Source organism: Caretta caretta, chromosome 7, assembly GCF_965140235.1.
Source record: "Caretta caretta isolate rCarCar2 chromosome 7, rCarCar1.hap1, whole genome shotgun sequence".
Lineage (NCBI taxonomy): Eukaryota > Metazoa > Chordata > Testudines > Cheloniidae > Caretta > Caretta caretta.
The window spans coordinates 96,220,893-96,240,977 of NC_134212.1; the positions used below are offsets into that span (position 1 = coordinate 96,220,893).

Consider the following 20,085-nt stretch of genomic DNA (forward strand, 5'->3'; position numbering starts at 1 on the left):
TTATCTTATTTCCCACTGGCCTTGATATTAAGGTCTTGGTTTCTTTAAAGGGCATGCAATACTTTAACTTTCTCCATTAATTTGCTGCTACTTTATACCTTCTGTCTCCTCACTACATCTTTAGTCTGTGAACCACAGTTGCCACGGCAGGCTCTTTTAGTGTCCTTTTGAGGCCTTCTAAAAGTCAGTAGAGCTTGCTTGTGCTTTCACCATAAATCATGAATTATATGTTTTAACGGTAAAGTTTCAGGTCTTCTCAATATTTATGACTGGTTAATGAAATACGAAAAGCTTTGCTCTGAGTAGTGATATGAAAGCTCTGCTAAGCTGTTCAGAAACAGAGACCCCTGAGAAGACCATAAGGAACAAATAAACCTTAACTTATTAAGAAATTCATGCATTAGTTGCTGATATCTTTATTTAAATAAAATAGCACTGAATTCAGAGATTTTTAATGAGAGGGTATTGAGCCACTGACGGAAAATTAATGTTCATATACGCCATTCCCAAGTATTGTGATCAGAGAAATATGGTCTTACACATTCAATTCAATTTCACTTTAACTTCTTATAAATCTACTTCATTTTTATACTTGCTTATTTAAGGAAATTTTTACTTTCTTGTATTTCAAAATCCTTTACTGCCTTATCTGTTACTGGGATTTTTGTTTGTTTGTTTTTTCCAGCTTTGGTGTGTTTTTGTGTTTTGGTTTTGGGTTTTTTTTTTTGCTTTTGGATAAATCCTCAATGATATTCTGTGACAATAAGTTCCACAAATTAATTGAGCATCACTAAAGGAGCATTTCATTTTATTAGTTTTTAATTTTGTTACCTTTCCATTCCACTTGTTCAGGACTTGTGAGAGGGTAATAGGTGTACCAATTTTCTCTCACTAACATAGATTATTTTGTGTCTCTTTTCTAAACTAAGCAGTACCAGTCTTTTGAATCTCTCCTGGCATGAAAATGTCTCTATGCCTGTAATCTTTGTCATCTACTTCTGAACCTCTTCTATTTCTACTATATCTTCTTGAGATAAATTAGCCAGAACTGAGCACAGTATTCTCAGTCAGTCTGGACCGTTAACTTACAAACTTACATAATAGCTCTGCTATTTTCTGTCCCATTGCTTTTGCATACTAATGATTTGTTTGCCTTTTGACCACCAAAGTGCATTGAGCTGAATTTTTCATTGAACTTTCCACAAAGAAACTTTTAGCGTTAGGACTCTAAGAAGCGAAAGGGAATTAGGTGCCATCTCCTAAATTCACATTCAGTAGGAAGTAGGTACAGAAACTCCATTAGGGGTATGTCTCCATTTCAAAAGAACACCCATGACAGCAAGTTTCAGAGCCCAGGTCAGCTGACTTGGGCTCATAAGCTCACACTAAGGGACTTAAAAATAGCAGTATAGACATTAAGGCTCAGGCTGGACCTGAGCTTGGGACCCACTCCTGTCTCCAGGTTTCGGAGCCTGGGCTCTGAAACCCAGCGAAGGGAGTGGGTCTTGAGCCTGGGCTCCAGCCTGAGCCAACAAAGCTGTTTTCAGTGCTGTAGTGCAAGCCCAAGTCAGATGACCAAGGCTCTGAGACCTGCTGCTGCGGGTCTTTTTTTGCAATGTAGACGTACAATTAGGATCTTTTGCGAATATCAGCCTTTGTCTTTTCCTGATCAGTTACAATTAATTTAGAACCTAGTAGTGCGTATGCTGAAGATTTACTATCCATTCCTACTCTCCGTTTTCAATATTTTAGCCAGTTTTCTAATCCATGATGGAATTTTTCTTCTTACCCCGAAACTGGTTAGTTTCTTCTCTTGTAAAAGACTTTGTCAGATGCTATTTGAAAGGCCCAAATAAGTTATGCCAGCTGGTTTTGTTCTCTCTGTTTTGCTGACGTGCTCAATGAATTATAATAGATTTAGAGAGGTACAGTACACAGTGTGTCTGTCAGATTATCCAGTGGTGGTGGTGGGCATATCAATAGGTAGACTTGACCTTATGGCATGTCTGGCTAAGTGATATATAATTCTGTTAGTTCAACCAATTTACCTGATTCTAAGGATCACTCTTAATGCTTTTCATAAAGCTAGGTATGTTTGCCACCTTCCAGTACAGTGCATATTTGTGACATGCAGCTTATTTTTCAGAGTAGCAGCTGTGTTAGTCTGTATCCGCAAAAAGAAAAGGAGTACTTGTGGCACCTTAGAGACTAATCCATTTTGTTTGTGAACTCCTTCAGAACTTGTGTATCTGTACTCAGTTGGTCTTGGTGATTTATCATTTTCCGTATAGTTCTGCTGTAGCAATGCATGTCAGTACTGCCTATCTATCTTCCCCTCACCCTGTCTCCCCCTGGCCCCACTCACACACAGTACACCTGTAACATCTGGACACTTTCCAAATATTTATGGTTTTATCCCCACGACACCCTTTTGGAGTTAGGAAGTATTATTATCCTGCAGACAGGGAGCTGAGTCAGAGAGATTAGAAGTGGGAATTTCAAAAGTGCTCAGCATTGGCCTAATTCTGCTCTCTGTGAAGTCAGTGGTAGAACCTTGTCTTTAGTGGGAGCAGAGCTAGGCACTTAAGCAATTTGCAAAAGTGCACACAGTAAGAGGAATTTAACGCAGATCTCTTCAATCCCAGTTCCACTGAATATACAGTTAGCTATTTGCAACACAACTTCATAATCTGCATTTATCAGCATCAACTACATATGCTCAGGAACTCAAGTAACTTAATTCTTGTGAGTCTAACTACATTATTCTCTGTCCTTCCCTACTTTGTGAAATCCAAAGATTGGCATCACGCCGGGGGATTTATTCAAATATAAAATCTGATGCTATTCATCATGGTGATTAGTAACTTAGCTTCAGCTGGAAATGCATAGCTAGCAGATGCAGCAATGTATTCTATGCAGGTGAGTGTGAGCCCAGTGCACTGGTGCCTGAGACCTTTGCCTAGCAGTACCTGAAGGGGTGGCACTCATGCCCTACAGCCCTGGCTCTTCCATTGGCCATAAGGGTGGCACCACCCAAGTCCCCCCCAGTTCTTTCTCACTGCCCGTGGCTAGAGTTTGAGTTCTGTGTGGTGTCTTTTCACCTTGTGCTTTTGGTCTTTGTTTCTGAGAAATGATTCTTGTGTATATAGTCGTACTTGAGGTTAAGTTTAGGATTAGTAAAATATTAGGCAGGGTAGGTGGATGCCTGGCATGATGTCCTCCCCAGGGTACAAGCATTGTCCATTGTGTGTGGGGGGGCTATCCACAACAGCAACTCCCACACAAAGTGGTGTTGTGCCTCGGTGAAGGACACACCAAAGAGAGGTGTTCCATCTGCAAATTGTTCACAAAGACGACTCTGGTGGTGAGAGACTTACAGCTGAAGCAGCACCAGCTGGAGCAGACCATGAGACCCCATTCAGCACTGAGGCACTCGTCTCATTGGTGGATATGGCATTTGTCCCAAGAGGCAGAGGGGTCATTCTTCCTCATCTGGAATGGTGAGAAAGGGGTCCCATAAAATGAATCAGGATCATTTCAGGGCTTGGGGAGACTTCTTGTCCTCTAAGAGGGGTGCTGACTGGCACTGTATTCCCTCTGTCACACAGGATGGAGCAGGCCCAACTAACTGCTCCCTAGTACTCTGCCAACAGCAAAGAAAGCCCTTATTATTGACTCCAGTTCTGGCCACGGGGCATCGATTGAGTCCAATATCAATGACATCAGCACCAACTGTTCCCATCCTGGCAACGTACTAGACGGTATCAGACCTGCTTTGCCTCGGAGTCCTGGACTCTCCACTTGTTCAAGAGTTTGCTGGTGCCATGGCTTCTGCTGCTATATCCTTCATTGTGCCCTTGAGATTTCCTGGCCATGTTGCAAAGCTACCGGGTTCACCAGCACCACAGCTCATGCCACCCAGGCTTCAGGCCATGGAGGTAAGGCCTACACTGGCATCAAAGGTCCCCTTGATGTTGGTGCATCCTTCCACACTGTCACCTTGGTGGCAGATACCTTCACCAAGATTGGTACTGCCTTTAGCCTTGGTCAGGGGTGGGCAAACTACAGCCCGGGGGCCGCATCTGGCACTTCAGATGTTTTTAATCTGGCCCTCAAGCTCCTGTTGGGGTGTGGGGTCTGAGGCTTGCCCTGTTCCGGCGCTCCAGCTGAGGAGCAGGGTCGGAGGCTTGCCCCGCTCCCTGCGTGCCACAGTTCCTGGAAGCAGCAGCATGTCCCCCTTCCAGCTCTTACATGGAGGGGCAGCCAGGGGGCTCCCCTCACTGCTCCCGCAGCTCCCATTGGCCGGCAACCATGGCAAATGGGAGCTACAGGGGTGGCGCCTGCGGACGGGGCAGCTCAAAGAGCCATCTGGTTGTGCCTCTGCATGGGAGCTGTTTCCAGGAGCTGCTTGAGGTAAGCGCCACCCAAAGCCTGCACCCCTGACCCTGTCCAGTGCCCCAACCCCCTGCCCCAGCCCTGATTCCTGTCCCGCCCTCTGAACCCCCCGGTCCCAGCGTGGAGCACCCTCCTGCACCCGCCATACAATTTCCATACCCAGATGTGACCCTTGGGCCAAAAAGCTTGCCCACACCTGGCCTAGGTACTGGTGCCTCTACAGGTACTGGGTGGGAGTGTCTCCCTTTGGTGCTGCAGGTGTTAATCCCCCATTCCTCTTCAGTACTGATGCTGCCCCCATATTGTGTTTCAGACAAATCTGACCATTTGTTTGCCCCATTGGTTTTGCTCCCCCACTGTCACCAGAGAACCTCTGGTGCACCTCAAGTTCCAGGTCAGGGTCACCCTCATCCTCAGATAGGCATCAGAGATTGCCCTCACATCACCATCGGTACTGGGATCGGTCCTGCAGTCAGAGCGGGGGCTCTTGGCCCAGTGCCTACTGGCCACCAGTGCCTTATCCATATGTCCAGTATCCACCTTAGAATCCTTGGGATGCTCCTCAGTCCCTGAGGTCCTGCTCTTTGATTTGCTCAGAGTGAGACTACCAGTCCCAATGGTGGCTCCCACTCCAAAACCATCTTAACTGCAAGCAATTACTGAGCCCATTCCCCCTGGACCTCCAGGCTATTCCAACCATACCCAGTGGTACAAGAACAGGACCCGTAGTCAGTGCAACAAATTGCTTCCTCATCCTCCCCAGATGAGTCTCTAATGCCAGAATCTTCCTGTCCCTTCGCGCCAGAGGACTTTAAGGTATATCAGGACCTCCTGAGGCATATGGTCACTACCTTGAGTATCCAGACTGAATTCTTGCCAGAGAATACACATAAATTGCTGTATATTCTTCAGTCATCACTGCTGGGAGAGTAGCCCTCCTGATAAATGATACTGTCTTGGAGCCTACAGAGGCTCTCTAGAATACTCTAGCTTTGTTTCCCCACATGGCAAAGCATTTGCAGAAGTGGTATTTTGTCCTTAATGCAGGGTTTTTGAGGGTTTGTACTCCCACCTTGCCCCTAACTCCCTGGTGGTGACTGCAGCAAATGACAGGACTTCGTAGGGCAGGTGTAAGTCCATCCCTAAGGACAAAGAGTACAAAAGAATGGACTTAATGGGGAGGAAGTTTTATACCTCCTCTTCTCTATAAATGTGCGTCACGAACTAGCAGGCATTGCTCTTTCTGCAAATGAATTTGTCAATTGAATGACCAAGTCTAAGTTGGCAGACAAATTGCCAGAACCCTGTAGGGAAAAGTTTATGGTATTCACTGTGGAAAGTTATATGGTGGCCAAGACTTCAGCTGTGGACATGTGGGGATGCCATGAGCAGAATTATGGTACCTCCTATGACCATGAGGAGGACCTCATGACTGCACAATTTGGGTATTTTTCCTGATATGCGGCAAACCTAGGGGTGACAGTGGACGAGAAGCTGGATATGAGTCAGCAGTGTGCCCTTGTTGCCAAGAAGGCCAATGGCATTTTGGGATGTATAAGTAGGGGCATAGCGAGCAGATCGAGGGACATGATCGTCCCCCTCTATTCGACACTGGTGAGGCCTCATCTGGAGTACTGTGTCCAGTTTTGGGCCCCACACTACAAGAAGGATGTGGATAAATTGGAGAGAGTCCAGCGAAGGGCAACAAAAATGATTAGGGGTCTGGAACACATGAGTTATGAGGAGAGGCTGAGGGAACTGGGATTGTTTAGTCTGCAGAAGAGAAGAATGAGGGGGGATTTGATAGCTGCTTTCAACTACCTGATAGGTGGGTTCCAGGGAGGATGGTTCTAGACTATTCTCAGTGGTAGAAGAGGACAGGACAGGGAGTAATGGTCTCAAGTTGCAGTGGGGGAGGTTTAGGTTGGATATTAGGAAAAACTTTTTCACTAGGAGGGTGGTGAAACACTGGAATGCGTTGCCTAGGGAGGTGGTGGAATCTCCTTCCTTAGAAGTTTTTAAGGTCAGGCTTGACAAAGCCCTGGCTGGGATGATTTAATTGGGGATTGGTCCTGCTATGAGCAGGGGGCTGGACTAGATGACCTCCTGAGGTCCCTTCCAACCCTGATATTCTATGATTCTATGAAACCATTGAGGATTTACTGTTTTGATGGCCAGGTTTTGTTTTCAGAAGATGAAATACTGCACTCTTTTAAAGACTCCTGAGCTACTTTACATTCTTTGGGAGAATATACTCTGGCCACGAAGAGATGCCACTCTAACACTCAGTAGCAACACAGCAATACCACTCTCAGCATTTTTTTAGTCCTCCCTTCCTTTAAGGTAGCAGGACTACTCCTGGAAGGGCCATAGATCCAAAAGGAGGAGATCCTCCAGTTCTGGGGTTACGCAGCCACATCATCTTCCCCCCACCCACACATACATACACACCGGCATCCAGCAAGTGCCAGTATTGACTTGTGTGTCCAGGACAATGACCCAGTGGTAACCTCCTCTTTGTCCCCTCTGTTTGGGGACAGGCTGGCTTGTTTTTATAATGTTTGAGACTTTGATTAGCACAGACAGCTGGGTCCTGAGCATTTTCAAGTCAGGTTATGCCATTCAGTTCATCTCCATCCTTCCTCCCCACCCTGCCCCGCTTCAGGGGCCCCCCTCATAGGAGCCCCTGCTCCTTGAGCAGGTTCAGTCTCTGCTGGCTTTGGCGGCTGTGGAGGAGGTCACCCTGCAGCATCTGGGACAGGAATTCTACTCCCAGTATTTCCTAGTTCCCAAGGCCAAGGGAGGGATGAGACCTATCCTCGACCTCTGTAATCTCAACAAAGGCATCAGCTATGTGGAATTCCGTATAGTCCCCCTAGCAACTAAGGAGTTTGTAGGTGTGACAAGTATTTTCCAAGAATATTGATGTCAGACTTTCCCCCTTGACAGAAAAATTCTGAAGGAAATTTAACCTGTTCTAACATTAAAGTTGCTTTAACATTTAAAGTTGCTAGCTGAAACATTTAAATTTATATTGATAGAAACCCAAAGAAATAAGTAGCACATGAGCATGAAAATATTTTAGGTGAAAAAACATAATGCTAGGCTATGTGTCTAAGATGAAAATACAGCATTAGAAAATAAAGTATAGATTTATGGTTTCTAGATAAAATACTGTCCTCTCTCAAGAGGAAAAGCTATTACCATTTTTTCAAGAGAAAAGTGCTAGTATCAGAAATTGATAGCTTACATACTCAAAAAAAAAAAAGCAATGAAAGTGTATGTTATAAACAGAAATAACTCTTCCATATTTGTATAATTCCCAATTAAATTTCAAATCTAGATTTATTGTCCCCTGGGATACACTTCTTAGGTAAAAGAACTGAACATATATAATCAATAATTCAGAAAAGGTTATTATTTGTAGCTGCAAAACTAAACATGACATCACTATAATGAGTAAACACTTTTCTCACTGGACTGGACTGAAATGTTGAAATAGTATTCTGCGGTGTTTATAAAGCACTCTGTGTATAAATGACTAAACAGTGAAGGACTAAAAACTCATTGAAAGTAAGAAGAGCAGACACGATATAATCAATGATACTAGGATTTCAGTGCAGACACTTTTTTACCTAAATAGATTTCACATTTATCTTTCCAAACAAGTGAATATTTTCCTTGTTGTCTCAAAATATAAATAAGGCTCTCACAGAGCACAGCAATATTTCAAAATATGTCACCAGCTGCAAAAAATTAGTCCTCAATTTTTTTTGCATACAGCCTCAGTGCACTGATGGAGAAGTGTTGGTAAGTGTGAGAACTGCACTGGTGAGTTGGTCTCCAACTATAAAGACAAGGTGGGTGAGGTAACATCTTTTATTGGAACAACTTATTTTGCTGAGGGGGGTGGGGAAAGCTTTTGAGCCACAAGGAGCGATTCTTGCGGTCTGGGAAGGTATTCTAAGCATCACAGCTAAATGCAAGATGGAAGAGATTGTTTAGCACAATCAGTAGTTGGCAAATATTGTAAGGGACCATTCAAGGTACAGTGGTGTGTTAATACCTATGTACTCATAGGACAAAAAGGGGGGTTAGTGGATTACAGACTGTTTGTTTATAATAAGCCAGAAATTCAATGTGTCTGTTCAGTCCCTGATTTTTAGTGTCTAGCAGAGTTGTGAATTTAAGCTCCCAGGCTCATCTTTGGAAAGTGTTGTGCAGGTTTCCTTTAAGGATGGGGACTGATAGTTCAGGCATAGAATGATCACTTTGTGAAAAGTGTTCACCCACAGGTGATGTGGTGTTTCTGTCTTTTATCATCTTCCTGTGTGAGTTCATTAGAAGAGAGTAGTGATTGTGTGTCTGGTTTCACCCACACCATTGTTACTGGGGCAGTTACTGCACTGGATGTGGTACACCACTTGTTGTGATAGGCATGTGTAAAATCCATGGATCTTGAAAGGTGTGTTGTGGAGAATGTTGGATCATTGTAGCAGTGGAGATATGTCTGTAGTTTTGCATCTGTTTTGGCAGGGTCTGGTGTCGCTTTGAGTTGGTGTGTACTTCGTCTGTGGGGAGCTTGCTTCTGAGAATGAGCTTGGTAAGATTGGTGGGTTGTTTGACAGCCAGAAGTGGGGGTTCAGGAAAGACTTAGTTCAGGATGGGGTACCTACTGAGCATGGGTTGTAGTTGTTTGACGATACCCCATATGGGTTCCAGTGTGGGGTGGTAGGTGACAACTAGGAGTGTGCAGTTGGAAGTAATTTTATTTCTGTATTAAAGCAGGTTCTCTCTGGGTATTTGGGTGGCCTGTTCCATGATGTGATCCACTTAACTGCTGGAGTGTCCTTGTTTGGTGAAAGTGGTTTTAAGAGTGCTAAGGTTCATATCCTGGACTTTCTCCTCAGGGCATATCTTGTGTCTCTCAACAACAGAAGTTGGTCCAGTAAAAGATATTACCTCACCCACCTTGTCTCTCTAATATCCTGGGATCCACACAGCTATAACTTTGCTGCATCCAACTATAAGAACACCCTGCATGCAGTAAGGCTTTTGGCCATCCAAAGGTATGCAGAAGCACATCCATTGCTAAATGACTTCAGTTTGATTTTTTTTTTTAAGCAAATTTGTATATGGAATGTCATCTCTCTGAATTTAAAACAAAACCATCCATGAACTCCTCCTGGGAGGTGGCAGAAAGACCAGTGTCCCTGGCAGGGATTAGGTAGGAGCTAAGTGAATTTACCGGAGGTAATAAGACTGTGGTTTGTTACAAGGATTCATGTATTCCCAAAACATACATAAATCAAGTACACTTACCCTTCTCCTTTTTTGCTTTTATATTTGTCACTTTGCTACATAGACTTTTCTAGTCTTATTTATTTATTTGCTTGCTTGCTTGCTTTTTATTTAACTCCTTAACTGACCCCATTATTTTTCTAGCAAATATCTCTGTGATGTTAACCTATCCACTCCTCCAGTTCAGCTTTGATTAGTCCTGCCTTTTAACAGATATAATATTGCTTTTGGCTAACTGGCAGATGTCTTTGACCTGACTGCTCTTCTCCACTTGTCAGCTTTCCCCCTAGCTCCTATATTAAATAGTTGATCTAACACTTGTTAATTTTTTCTTCTGGCAGTCTGCTCCCACTTTAGTTAAGGTGGAGCTCATCCCTTCCGTATAGATTCTCCCTTCCCAATGCTGAATGAACTTCAACCCTTCTTCTTTATACTGCCTTTTGCATCCATGCATTGAGAGCTCCCAGGTTTCTCCTGTCTAGCTGGCCTGAGTGTAGAATTAGGAGCCTTTCAGAGAATACGAGGCCCTTGCCTTAAATCCTTTTCCTGACCCTCTAAATTTAACTTCCAGGACCCCTCTCCCTTGTGCCTTCCATTGTTACCATTTGGTACCAATTTGTACCACGACATTCAGCTCCTCTGTAGTACTCGTTAGAAATGCGCCAAGATATCTTGTGAGATCTGCCACTTTGCTAGAGTGGGGAAAGAATCTTTGGGTCAGCTGAGACTCTGTTGGAGAAGAGGAAATGTTAGCATTTTACAATGTCCCACCCACACCCTGGCTGTGGTGAAGTAGTAAATACTTCTTAAAATGTAACTGGAGAGCAGTTTCAGAGCTAGATCCAATTCACAAACTGAAACAGTGACTGCTGAGCAGGCATCTAAAAATATATTGCTATAAAGCTTCTGAAGTAATGATGCTTTGTAAGGTAAAACTCTATTTGTAATGACCTTTAAGAAATAGTCATATGGGAGAAGTCATTGGTTTATAACCTGTTTCTGTCTACTCATGGCCACAGTATCTGAGCACTTCACAAACAATGAATTTAGACTTTCATCGTTCCTGACAGGTAGGGAAATAGTATTATTCCCATTTTACAGGTGGGTAACTGAGGCACAAAGATGATTAAGTGACTTTTCCAAGGTCATACAGGAAATTTGTGGTAGAGTTAAGAAACAAGCCCATGTCTCTCAATTCCCAATCCAGTGACTTACTAACAGGACCATACTTCCTCCCATTGAGAGGGGGAATCTGCAGCACCAATTAATAAAATAAGTTTTTAAAAAATATATCTTTGTTTTGTAAATTGAATTTCAGCTCAACTCAAACAAAGAATATTCAGATATAGAGCAAAGCAAAAAATGAAAAGCTAAATTTTGCTTTATTTATTTGCTTTATTATCTCTGAAAGAGCAGAACCCAGCAGAATTTTCTGAAATATTGGGTGGCTGTCTTAGATTAAAAGATGCGGTGCAGTTGCTGCTTATAGGGAATATTCTTTTCAGTGCATGGACATTCCTCCTTAGTCATTAATGGGAGTCGATGCTGATCAAGAGGATAATATTATGCAAAGCAAAAAACGATCAAATCTACAGAGGGTTTGACTGATCACCTGTTCACAGGATTGCACCTGGGGTGCAGAGATGTGCTCAGTGTCTCATGCAAAATGCTCAGCACCCTTAGCTCCCTGAGCCCCTCATGGAATTTGGGCCCTGCGTTTTGGATGGTGCTTTTAGAAAATGTGTGTGTTGGAAATTATTTAAAAGTTCGTCATACTGCCTGTATGGGAAAGCACTTCGCAATAATGAGTTAGCTACCAGCAATAGGGAATTTAGATGCAATAATTGTGCAGACAAATGCAGCAGCTCACCCTCAGCAAGTAGCTCACGTGACAGCCGAGATATTCGAACCTGTTTTAATGAAGGAGGGAATATGAACTGGGAGGAAACCGGGGTTATCTAACCCTTTTGAAACTGATACAACTTCAACCTGGTCTGGATAGCCACCAGAGACAGAAAGAAGGGAACTCCCTTTAATAGCAGGGAACTGCACTTGTAGCAGACCACTGCCCCCTCCTGGTGGTACATTGCAAAGTCCAATACTGGTGTGTACTCAGTCCTTGAATCCATATTTAAGAGGTCCAAAACCAGAAGTAAACACATTATTTCAGGTTCAACATTGATAGAAATACTCCCCACCAGTTCACAGTCTGATTTCTCTTACACTGATAGGTAGCCTTCTCAGGGTTGGGATATTTTTTAATCTAACAACTATAAACCACTTGATTTTTTTCAATACTTGAAAATTCTGTTTTCTCAAGAATTACCTGAACAGGAATTATATAGTAGTTCTTTGACCTCTGCCATTTGCTATAGGTTAATGTTTCCACTGATAACGTTTCCCACAGAAATCTTTACTTACCAACACTGCATGCTGGTATGGGTGAGCTTTTCCCAGTGACCAGGTATTGCTGCTAATCCCAGCAACCATAACTGTTTGACAAAGGGTTACCTAAACCTAGTGGAACTCTGACTTTTTTCAAAGGAATTTCCCCAAGAGTCAAATTGAATACACTTGTTTGAAATGGTCAGTGTAAAGATTGGGTCACTATTTTCAAATGAGGATGCCTAAAGTCAGGCAGCTACCTCCATATTTAGGCCATCAGAGCTGCAGGTGCTCAGCATCTATAAAAGCCAGACCACTTTTATACAGGAGCTTTTAAATATGGACTAGCTTCTGCCATTCTTACCTAACTCCATTTTCTTTAATGGGACTACTTCTGGAATAAGGCACTACTCAGCGTGAATTTCTCCTTATTGATTTAAGTGCCCAAGTCTGAAAATGTTGGCCTTATGCTTTTATCTCTGTCTCACCAAGCTTTGAAATTAACTGCCATTCACCTGTAGGCCTTTGCTCTTTTTAAGTCTGAAAGTAACTATTAGGCAGGTGATGAAGAGTGACACCACAAACATGCTGAAAATAGCTCTGCCGAGCCAACCCTGCAGGAAAATTCAGATTGCTTTGAGAACATGAGGAAAATGACCTGCTCAAAGGTAACATGCAGAATGAGATGGCACACTACAAGGATGGCATTAACATGGGGCATGTTATTGTGATTATGTGGTTGGAAGGATAAGGAGTGAGAGGTGCAGGAAGGTTGTACATTCAAAACCAGGACCTTTTTTCCATTTCACATGACAAGGCTTCAATAGTGAAGAGAAAAAATGGCTAAAAAGAGAAGCAGGGGCTGATCTTCAAAATAGATCTTTTAATTTTCTTGTCCTTGATCAACCTAAAAAAGGGACCAAACGGGGGAGGAAATGCTTGGCTTGAGATCCATACAATAAGAAAAATTGGAGTTCCATTCCTTATTAAATACCGAATGAAAGATAGAAAGAATGATTGATCACAAACCTACACTTCAGCTTTTTCTAATAGTTTATATTCCATTGTATTTGAAAACTCAGGGGGGAAAGTAGGGGAGATACTGGATTAGAAGGATAGGACCAAAATAGAACAGCACTTTCAAGTGTGCTTTCCTCTCTCTTCTCCCTCAGCCCCAGAGATTGTTACATATAATACCAGTCATGGAGAGCAACAGTCTTTTGTTAGCTTGAAACAGAAATAAAACATTTTAGTGCTTTGATTTTTTTGTTCGTTTTGTTTTTGCTTTGACAGTTTTGCCAACTCTGTTACTTCACTATGAAAAAAAATATGCTATAAAATTCTGTGTTACCTAAGAAGCATGAATACATTTCTAATATTACATCATGTCTGAGGTTTGTTATTTGGGCATTTTCTGGATGTCCCATCAATATGATGCCCATCTAATGTTTTATTATGGTACCATTTTGTAGTTGTTGAACGTGTGCATGAAAACTCTTAAGTTTTCTGTGGGTTCGAGTAGAGATTTATGTACTGTGTAAACTGCTGGTAACAGAGCAACAAATATGACAGCCACTTTTTTTGCAGATTAATTAGAGTGGTATTTATCAAACTGTGTTCACCCATGACCAGTCCAAACCACTCATTTCCCTCCCCCGCCGCCCGTTAATCAAGTCTATAATATCTGAGCACCTGGTCTCCCAGAATACTTCGCATTGTTTAAAGAAAACTAATGAGCTAAAGTTCATTGTGCCATGTATAGCCAAAGTAGCATGTAATTTCACATTTGAAACAAGAAGTATAATATGAAACTGTTTGTGAAAGGCACATTCCCCTATATCATATTCAGTAGGTATTTACTGCAGCTGTTTCAATGCAGAAGGTTATCTTGCTGTGCCCAGATCTCCCCATCGGCTATGCCTCCTCACTTTCTTTCTTGACATCCTCAGCTACTATTGCCAGCTCTTGTGACTTTTGTTGGGTCTCACTATATTTGAGGTTTTTCTGAAAGCCCTAGCTTCTGCATTCATGTGCTTAGGGGAGAATCCCAGATTTAATTTTTTAAAAAAATGTTCCTATTCCTCATGGTTGCAGAGGAAAGTTTAAAATCTCAGCCCAAAATGCACCCCTAAACCTCAAAAACCAGAAGACTTTTTTTTTTTGGTCTCATCATTTTTGAATGCTTGGGCTTGGCAATACTGGATCCCTTCTCACAGCCCACACAAAGAGGCTCGTAAATCATAGTCTGTGATTGAAAAGATCATGGGCCAGGTCCTCAGCTAGTATAAATGACATAACTCCATTGATGTGATGATTTACACTAGTTGAGAATTTGGCCCCATTTGTCCACTTGCTCACATAGATACGAAATTTTTCCCAGGTAAGAATGCTGGGAGGCAAGCTCAGGCTCTTCTGGAGAATAGAGATGGCCAGGAAGCTTCTAACCAAGTGGGGCTTCTTGGAAAATGCCAATTCGTCTAATTAGAAATGTTTTTCAGAAGTCTATTTGACACAAACTTCTGACAAACCATAGGCAGGTTCCCACTTTCCTGGCAAGCTGCTGGGAACTCCAGGCTTCCCAGGTTCTGCAGCTCCAGGACAGACAGCCCCAAGGTTGGGGACTCCTGAACTTCCCAGAACTGGAAGCTCTGGGAGCCCCAGCTGTAGATAGGGATCAGCTCCTGGCTCCACAACATTGGGCGTGGAAGCTCTGAAAACCCTGCTTGGGGTCTTTCCATGGATCTGGGAGCCTGATCTCCCAAGCTTATGCTCCTGGCTCAGCCATGGCTCAATGCAGTGGGTTCTGCTAATCTGTCCACTAGGGCTGATGAGGACCTGGGAGCCTAATATCCCTATGAGCCATGACTGATCTGGGAGTCTTGGATCTTGGGCTCCCAGGCTCTATTTCTTTTCAAAATTTGAATTGAAACATTTTGATTCAAAACAAAAAAAATTGGCTTTCTTCTTCCATAGGAAACTTTGAAAATTCTATTTTTTGTTCCAGAGTGGTGTGAAAGTGTGTTTGAGAATTTCCTGTGGAACTGAAGTTCTGACACTCAACCTGCTCCCGTGGAGAAGACAAAAGTGGAGCAACCCTAGTACTGTTACTTCTTGAACAGGAGAGAAGTGGGGAAACAGGGCAGAGAGCGATTCAAGTGTCCACTAGTTCTTTTTTGATGTAGTGAGAAGGGGAGCAGAGTACTGGAGTCTGCTACATTTCTCACAGAATGGGAAAGAGGAATAGGATTGCCTCTGAAAAGCTGTTCCTTTAAAATCAGGGGTACAGGGACTTAAAAGCAAAGTGCTAAGGTGAAGAGGAGGAGCTGGCCAAAGGCCTCAAACTTACCCAAAAGAGCAATGAAAAAAAAAGGCTGAAGGAAGAGGAACCTTTCTAAAAAGTAGAGGGAGAGCAACTGATTTGAGTGGCAGCATTAGTTGATTTGGAGGGAAGCAGCACTAAATACATTTGGAGGGGCAGACTATATTTGGGGATGGATTTGAGCTGTAAACAGAAATGATTTTTATCTGTTAAGGCAGAAATGATTTACAGAGGAAAGTGAAGATGTGCTAAAGGAAATTAAACATACTGTTGGGCTTTGCAGGCATGTTGCTGGAATCCTTTCGTCTGCGAGAGATGGTGGGAATTGCAGCCTATGATGTAGATAGTCTGCAATGTCTCATGTGACTGAATAGGCCAATCCAAGATTTGCATGATCTTTGGCAGTTATTGCAAAGGATGTACCTTGGTTGGGAGCTGCTTGCTTTCTATGGGCTCTTTTCTCCTCAAGCTGTAGGAGTGAGCTCTTGTCATGGACTTTGATACCCTGATGGAGACAATCACACCACTTGTTACGATCACTTGCCAAGATTTCCCATTGGTCAGGATCAACTCCAAATTCCTTCATATCTCAATTGCATGTGTCTTTATGGGATATCCTATTGGGATATCCTGTTGTTCTTGTTCCCTTTGATAACACCCCACATAGCATGTCCTTGGGTATCTATCTATTTTCCAACCTACTCAGATGGCCCAGCCAGCGCAGTCGTCTTTGCTTGAGCAGGGCTGTAACAGTTGGTAAATTTGCCCTTTGAAGAACCTCTGCGTTGGTGACTTTATCTTTCCATTTGGTGTTGAGTATGCAGTGTAAACAACATAAATGAAAACTGTTCAACCTTTTGTCCTGATGAGCATTAGTTGTTTCCCCACCACACATGAGAGTGCTGAAGAGGCAAGCTTGGTACACTAGCATTTTGGTCTTAATGGTAAGCTTTGAGTTGTTCCATGCTCTTTTAGTTAGTCTTCTAAAGGTGGTGGCAGCCTTTCCAATGCAAACATATAGTTCTTCATCCAGTGAGAGGTTGGTGGTCACTATAGAACCTAAATAGCTGAACTATAGGACTACTTCTAGTTGATTTGCATTTAAGGTAATTGAAGGACCTTGTGGAACCCAAAATACAACTGTTGTCTTGATGCTAATGGGGAGAGCAAATGGACAGGTACTTGAAAGGCAGTCCGTGAGTTCTTGCAATAGATCTTCATTGTGGGCTATAAGGGTACCATCATCAGCAAATAGAAGTTCCCTGATTAGCACCTTTTTGACTTTTTGGTCTTTGACTTAAATCGGGACAGGTTGAAGAGTTTCCCATCTGATCTTGTGTGGAGATACACTCCATCTTTCATGTCCTTAAACACACAATTCAAGAGTACTGAGAAGAAGATTCCAAATAGTGTAGGGGCAAGAACACATCCTTGCTTCACTCTGCTTTGCATCTCAAAGCTGTCTGAAGTGGACTCATCAAATTGGACAGTTGCTCTCATGTTGTTGTGGAATGAATGTATAAGACTTAACAGGGGTAGTGGACATCCTATCTTTTCTAGGATTGCAAATAGACCTGATCTGCTGACTCTGTCAAATGCTTTGGTTAGGTCCACAAAGGCGATGTACAATGGTCGGTTTTGCTCTCTGCATTTTTCTTGGAGTCGATGCAGAGAACATATCATGTCTGTAGTTGATCTTTCAGCTCTGAATTTGCACTGTGATTCAGGGTAGACACGATTCGTCAGCTGTTGTAGGCGCATTAAGATGACTTTTGCAAAAGCTTTTCCTGCTACGCTTACTAGCAAGATACCCCTGTAGTTGTTGCAATCGCCCTTTCACCTTTATTTTTATACAAAATAATGATGTTTGCATCGCACATCTCTTGTGGTACCTTACCCCCTTTCCAGCACGTGAGTAGCAGCTGATGAAGATATGGTAATAGGCTGTCTTTCCCACCCTTGAGGATTTCCGCTGGGATGCCATCTTTTCCAGGAGCCTGGCCACTTGATAGCAAATCAATGGCCTTGCTTCGCTCTTCTACAGTGGGCTCCACCTCTAGCTCTGGCATGACCTGTAGAGTTGGTATTTGGCCCAGTGATGTTTCTTGTGCATATAGCTCTAAATAGTGTTCAACACAACTCGACAACTGCTTGGTTTTATCTGTAATGGTTTCACCACTGTGCGATGTGAGAGGGGCAACCTTGTTGACAGTGGGACCTAGAGTTTTCTTCAGGCCGTCATACATGACTTTGAGGTTTCCTGTGTCTGAGGCTATTTGCATGTCTTCACAGAGCTTGATCCAGTAATGATTTGCACAGCGTCTGTTTGCTTGCTGTATCTCGGTTTTTGCATGTCGAAGTCTCTTTGAGGTGTTCTCTGTTGGCTTCTTGTTGTGTTCCAGATAGGCTGTGTTCTTAATGTTGATGAGACATAATAGTTCCACTTCATTTTCTTCAAACCAGTCCTTTTTTTGATGGTCTCTTTCCTCAAAATGCAGCTAAAGCTGTTTCAGGGATTGTTGTTCTTAAATCTGCCCAGAATTCCTCTGCCTTCTCTGGTAATGACTTCCCATGCATGCTAAATTCAAAAGCCTTCATAAACTCCTGGCATTTCCTCTGGTTTTTGGTGTTAATAGCATTGATTTTGGGGCTTGCTCCTAGGTTTTGCTCTATGTAGTTTCTTGGTTGTAATCTTCATTTTGCTAATAATCAAGGAGTGGTCAGTGTCACAATCAGCGCTGTGGAACATGCGAGTGTTCTGCACTAAGGGTAGGTCTTTCCTCCTGTCGATAACAAAGTGTAATTGGTGCCAGTGGCCTGATCATGGATGTCGCCATGACACTTTGTGGTGATTTTTTCCTGTAAAGTGTGAATTGGCAATGCACATTTGATTTTGGGCTCAGAATTCAAGAAGTCATTGGCCATTCTCATTCATCTTGTCAATGCCAAAATGTCCTAGGCAACTTGGCCATAAGTTGTTGGCTGCACTGACTCTTGCATTAAAGTCACCAAGGAGGAAAAGTTGCTCAGCTGATGGTATTCTTTTGATAACTTGATTCAAAGTCATAAAATGTATCCTTCTCCTCGGGGCTAGATTTGAGTGTTGGTGCATAGGCACTAATGATGTTCACAGAGCCGATAGTCATTTGAAGTTTAAGTGAGATGATACTCTCTGACTTCCCAATGGGTGTTTCTGGGAGCTTTACCCACTTATTTCTAACCGCAAAACCAACACCATGCAGATGATTTTCTTATCTGCTTTTACCTTGCCAAAAGAAGGTGTAATTGGCCTCTTGGACAGAACCAGCATCTGCAAGTCTTGTTTCCTGAAGTGCTGCAATATCAACATTGAGTTTGTACAGTTCACAGTCTATCAAAGCTGACTTCTGTATGCTGCTTGTTTATTGTAGTTCGTCATGGTCTGTCAGTCACGGACACATGGTCCTGATATTCCAGCTGTCAAGCCGGAAAGTTCTTGGTTTCTTATTTTTGCCGGGTGCAAGGTTTCCATCTGCCATTCAACTGTTGGTGTAGCCAAACGTATCCCCATGAGGTGAGCAGACTGTGGCGGGCCAGCATCAAACTGTCTAGGGGCTGTCCGGCTTTGTGGTGGGTGGTGTCTGACCAATGGAACGCAGTGATTCCTCCCACTGTCGAAGGTGACCTGTGGTGCCCTCCTCTACTCCAATCAAGTGACAGCTTATAACCCATAACTGTCACATTCCATGTTGTCTCCATGTTGCCAGCAAGAATGGAGCCTCCTCTCCATGTGATGTGGCTGCAATAGCCTGGGCAGTTGATATGGAGGTGCTGTTTTGCCCATGTGTCAGCATCCCCCTCTTGATTTTACTGGTTTGGACCAAAGGAAGGATGGGAGTTGATACATTTGGAACCAGCTATGCTGCAGGAGTTGCCAGAGCAAAGGAGATCTTCCATCTGCCTGCCTTTCGGGGCTCCACTCCTAGATTGGTTATCAGCCACAGCTGAAGGACCCAATCTGTCCTGTGTGGCTGTCACTGGCAAAAACACTGAGTGAATTTGCTCATCCGCCTTTTGATGGCATTTCCTCCATCAAGAATTCCACTACCCGCCTCGGGCGCTCATCAGCCCGAAGCCATTGGCGCTTCCTGAGGTTTCTGGGTTAATTAACTGCCACCCAGCACTCGGCATTGACCAATACAGGTTGTACCGCTTAAGGTTATAGCGATAGCAGGTTTTCAATCCTGACCTGTCTTGACCAGGCATGACCAGGTGCAGGTAATTTTCAACTAAAGAAGCTTAGGCCCAGATCCCCAAAGATATTTATGCCCCTAACATCCATTGATTTCAATGGACTTCAGGTGCCTAAATACTTATTACCCCTTTTTACCCCGAGCAATTAGTCAAAGATGCGTTGTTCCAGTTGGTGTTGAAATTGACGATGGAATCGGGTACTTTTTTTGTATGCAATCTTGTTTATTTATCAGGAATGTACAAGGTTCTGTTCCTCTGAACACTGTAGGAATCAAATAGTAGGAGACTGTTGCTTTGTTCACCAGTACAAGCCTGTCTTTCCAGCCAACACTCTACACTCCCAAAAGCTTTTTCTCTTTCCTTTGTCACAGGCCCATGTTACTATGCTTCTAGACTGCCTGCCTGGCTGTGTCTCTGTTTCTGTCTCTGATTATATGTGTGTATGCATACAG

The 20,085-nt window shown here is 43.2% G+C and overlaps 1 protein-coding gene across 7 annotated transcripts in view; it reads left to right on the forward strand.

Moving 5' to 3' along the window:
- The window catches only part of LOC125639991 (heparan sulfate glucosamine 3-O-sulfotransferase 1-like), a 316,899-nt gene that overhangs the window by 274,525 nt on the left and 22,289 nt on the right, over window positions 1-20,085 (forward strand). The window contains exon 1 of one of the 7 annotated variants that reach the window (XM_075130979.1): window positions 3,915-3,938. The exons of the other annotated variants lie outside the window; for them this stretch is intronic. The gene's annotated coding sequence lies outside the window, so the exon portion shown is untranslated. Of the gene's footprint in view, window positions 1-3,914; window positions 3,939-20,085 lie in introns of those variants that run through there. 7 annotated transcript variants of the gene reach the window in all.